The 5,164-nt window shown below is 37.0% G+C and overlaps 1 pseudogene; it reads left to right on the top strand.

The window, feature by feature from the left end:
- On the top strand, positions 767-4,583 carry LOC109362874 (annotated as a pseudogene).

Below are 5,164 nucleotides of genomic sequence, written 5' to 3'. Positions count from 1 at the left end.
AGAAGCAATATCCAATGATACTTGGAGAGTAGCCATGAAAGAGGAGATCAAGTCCATAGAAAAGAATAATACTTGGGAGTTGGTGGACTTACCAGAAAAGAAACAACCAATTAAAGTCAAATGGGTCTTCAAGGTTAAACTAAAACCCGATGGCACAATAGCTAAACACAAAGCTAGGCTTGTGGCAAAGGGGTTTATACAAAAGGAAGGTATGGACTATTCTGAAGTTTTTGCACCAGTAGCTAGGCTAGAAATAATAAGACTTATAATAGCTCTAGCTAGCTGGAAGAACTGGAGCTTGTGGCAATTGGATGTAAAGTCTGCATTCCTAAATGGTCCACTAGAGGAAGTGGTGTATGTCACTCAGCCACCTAGATTTATCAGCAATGGGAATGATCAGAAAGTGCTTAGACTAAACAAGGCACTCTATGGACTAAAGCAAGCCCCTAGAGCTTGGAACAAAAGAATTGACAAGTTCCTATCTGATTTTGGCTTTCAGAAGTGTGTGGTAGAACATGGGGTATACATCAAATCTCTCAACCAGAATCAGGGTGCTTTGCATATCTGTCTGTACGTAGATGATTTGTTAATAACAGGCAGCAACTCCAAAGGAATTGAAGAACTGAAGGAAAGGCTAAATGGTGAATTCGAAATGACAGACTTGGGAAGACTATCCTACTTCCTTGGCCTAGAATTTTAATACACCAAAAGAGGAGTATTCATGCATCAAAGGAAGTATCTATTGGAAATCTTGAACAAATTCAAGATGATGAGTTGCAATCCCTCTAAAACACCAACTGAAGTGAATCAGAAATTAGGAATATGTGAAGAAGAAGGCAACACAGATGGAACTCTGTTCAGGCAAATGGTTGGAAGTCTGAGATACTTGTGCCATTCCAGACCTAAAATCTCCTTCAGTGTAGGGGTAGCTAGCAGATTCATGAATAATCCTAGGCATTCTCATATGCTTGCAGCTAAAAGAATTCTAAGATATCTAAAGGGGACAATTGGCTACGGTATTATTTTCCCTCATGATGATGAAAGGATCAAACCAAGTCTAATAGCTTTTTCAGATTCTGATTGGTGTGGAGACATAGTAGATAGGAAAAGCATAATGAGGTATATCTTCTTGATTGGTGGTGCCCCAATCTCGTGGTCTTCACAGAAACAGAAGGTGGTGGCTCTACCAACTTGCGAGGCTGAGTATATAGCTGTCTACTCAACAGCTTGTCAAGCCTCATGGCTTTCCTCGTTGTTGGTAGAACTTGGCATTGAAGAAGGGTGCAGTGTGGAGTTAATGGTAGACAACAAATCAGCCATTGACTTAGCAAGAAATCCATTCTCCCATGACAGAAGTAAACACATAGAAACAAGGTATCATTATCTAAGGCAACAAGTCTCAGAAGGCAAGATCAAGTTGACATACTGCAAGACAGAAATCCAACTTGCAGACATAATGACCAAGGCGTTGAAGATGGACAGATTCAAAGGTTTGAGAAAGGAGATAGGAGTTCAATGCTTGAAGGATGTTTTGGATAACTAGTTTAATTCTCATTTGCTTGTTAAGAAATGTAATTTTTGAATCATAGGGGGTGTTAGAAGGTAATTCAAAAAATCAGTTTGGGTAGTTAGGTGCACTTTCTATAAATAGTTTTGTATACCAAACTTAACTATCAATGAATAACAGAAATAGAAACTATCTCAATTACTCATAATTTCATTCTTCCTTCTTCCTACTACTCATTTAATCCTCTTCACCTTCGTTTACTTTCCTCTTCTTATTCTTTTCTTTCTTTCTGAATGTTCTAACAGGAACCAGATAAACATGTTGTTGCACTGGCTGATGCTTATTTCTTTCCACCTTTCCAATCATCATTACTTACTAGAACTAAAGGAGGGCCTGTAATTCCAAGTAAACTCCCTCCAAAATGTGCTAGACTTGTTTACAATAAGAGGTCAAATGAGACTAGTATATGGGTTGTTGAATTATCAGAAATACATGCAGTAACTCGAGGAGGTCATCACCGTGGAAAATTAATTTCATCACATGTTATTCCCGAGGTTCAGCCTCCAATGGTATGTTTTTTCCCATCACCTCTTAATCCAATTCTTACAGTTACTTAAAGGCTGTATCATTTGGAAATACTTCAATTCCTTAATGTCCTGTTTAGTCGAGCTGAGAGTGTCTGTCCTATGGAAAATGGCTATGCACGCCCAGTTGAGGGCATCTATGTGCCTGTTGATATGCAAAATATGGTGGTGATTGAGTTTGAAGATCGCAAACTTGTTCCTCTCCCTCCGGTTGATCCCCCCAGGAACTATACTCATGGTGAAACAAGAGGCGGAGTCGATAGAAGTGATCTAAAGCCCTTGCAAATTATTCAGCCTGAAGGTCCAATTTTTCGTGTCTATGGACATTATATTGAATGGCAGAAGGTAGATGTTGAATTGCTTTATTGATTTATCTTTAGGAAAGTTAAGGGAGTAACTAGTAAGCATAGAAGTAGTTATTTATTTTCTAAATGTGCAACTAGTTTCATAACTAATCAGTAGTTACTTTGTTCCTTGCTTGTTAAAGTGGAATTTTCGTATTGGATTCACACCCAGAGAAGGTCTGGTTATATATTCTGTTGCATATGTTGATGGTAGTCGAGGACGAAGGCCTGTAGCTCATAGACTGAGTTTTGTGGAGATGGTTGTGCCCTGTGGAGATCCAAATGAATCACATTACAGGAAGAATGCATTCGATGCTGGGGAAGATGGCCTGGGAAAAAATGCACACTCTCTCAAGAAGGTTTAAGAACCCCATATTTATCCTAGTAAATATGTATTTTGTTGCCATGTTACTCCTTCTGATTGAATTTCAATTGGTCTAATGTCAAATCTTGGTACATGTATGTGATTGTTTGGGCTACATCAAATATTTTGACGCTCACTTCACAAATTTCACTGGCGGAGTTGACACAATTGAAAATTGTGTATATTTGCATGAAGAGGATCACGGAATTCTATGGAAGCATCAAGACTGGAGAACTGGCTTAGCAGAAGTCCGAAGGTCTAGAAGACTTTCAGCTTCTTTTATGTGTACTGTGGCTAACTATGAGTATGGATTTTTTTGGCACTTTTATCAGGCAAGTTAAACATTACATCACAAATATCTACTCTTAGATCATCCTTTTGAATTATTGTGAGGCTGTTTATAGGAATTTGTACATGATGTTCATGATCACATTCACATCGTTATGCCTTGGTAATCATCCTGTTAACCGACAATTAACTCTGGAAAATGTTGGTGTATTGGTGTGTGTTGTACTAGGATGGGAGAATTGAAGCTGAAGTTAACTGGAATTCTAAGCTTAGGAGCTTTGCTACCTGGACAGTTAAGAAAATATGGAACCATGATTGCGCCAGGTCTATATGCTCCAGTTCATCAACACTTCTTTGTTGCTCGCATGGACATGGCTGTGGATTCTAAACCAGGTGAAGCTTTAAATCAGGTATTTAAATTGTAATACAAAATTTTCTAGTCATACTATTACTAATTATGCTATTTCAGTTTACTTTATACAATGCTTCCGGTTCTGCCTAGAATGAATTTATTACTTTCTAAGCCCCCATTCTGACATTGTCATGATGTTTGATAGGTTGTGGAGATCAATGTCAAAGTTGAGGAACCTGGGGAGAATAATGTTTACAACAATGCATTCTATGCTGAGGAGACTTTGCTCAGATCTGAATTGGAAGCAATGCGTGATTGTAAACCTTTGACTGCTCAACATTGGATTGTAAGGCTTTCTTGATTTCTAGTGCCAACTTATTCATGTTAATAACTTCATACTTTAAATTGTTGAATTCTATGCACTTAGTTTTGCTTTCTCCACAAAATGTTGTCTCAATCTCAAATATTGTTTTTTACTTGGTTCTTTTAATGACATTTTAATAATGCATCAGGTAAGGAACACAAGAACAGGAAATAGAACTGGTCAGTTGACAGACTATAAGCTAGTACCTGGCTCAAATTGCTTGCCGCTAGCAGGTTCTAAGGCCAAGTTTTTAAGAAGAGCTGCTTTCTTGAAGCATAATCTTTGGGTAACATCTTATTCTTGTGATGAATTGTTTCCCGGAGGAGAATTTCCTAATCAAAATCCACGCGTTGGCAAAGGACTAGCTACATGGGTCAAGCAGAACCGATTTTTGGAAGAAAGCGATGTAGTTCTTTGGTCATCTCTCTTCCACACACACTCCTATATTTTATGATTTTTTTCTTCTATGATACCTATTTCCTGTTATAAAATTTGTAGAACTACAGTGTGTGTTGAAAGGTTAATATCCCACACACACTCTAAATATAACAATAATGATATCAAGGATAATCCCAAGCAAATTCAGAATGGATTAGTGGCAAAACTTTAGACACTAGTCATATCAAAACTCATGGCTGTGAGAGATAAGAAGTTAAGTGCTTTTCTGTCATGCCCTGTAAAGTAAAATAAACTTCATGCATAGCAGAATCTCATTTCCAATATAGGACCTTAATCATGCTACCTATTTTACCTTTGTGATTTTACTTGTTACGATGGCGAAGTAGCTTGTATAGTATATAAATTTAGATTAATTGTACAATCTTAATCGCTTTTTATATTCAATGAACTAAACTAATATGCAGTATCCAAAATGTATATTAGATAAGTAAATCACAAAACTGAATTATTTACTTTTATGTAATTTCATTATTATACATAAGTGAATAGAACTTTTCTTATTCCGACTTTGGAATTAGTTTTACTTGGAGCCTCATTTTTTAATGTAATGAATTCCTATGTATTAGTCACTGTATAAATCTGCAGGTGATGTAATGACTGAAGCATATATAAAGTTGTCAAGGATTAAAAGGTGTTACTGAAGCTTGCAGTTGTTATTTGCATTTTGTGGCCTCTGATAAATAACCTTGTAGAGTAGGTTGAAAACTGCGTTAGATCCAATATGTTAATTGTTATTTAATTGGTTGTAACATGTTTATCGTATTATTGATGACAGTAAAGTAAACGAGCCTTAATTCCCATCTGCTGCTATATGTTAAATACCTCTTCATTGTACGGGCCGGGACATTACAAGACACTGCTAAGTGCGAGCCATGTGCATTGGATCGTCCTTTTCTTTTTTG

Source organism: Lupinus angustifolius, chromosome LG01 (assembly GCF_001865875.1).
Source record: "Lupinus angustifolius cultivar Tanjil chromosome LG01, LupAngTanjil_v1.0, whole genome shotgun sequence".
Taxonomy (NCBI): Eukaryota; Viridiplantae; Streptophyta; class Magnoliopsida; order Fabales; family Fabaceae; genus Lupinus; species Lupinus angustifolius.
The sequence above is the reverse complement of the archived record's forward strand: the minus strand, read 5'-3'. Positions and strand labels throughout refer to the sequence as shown.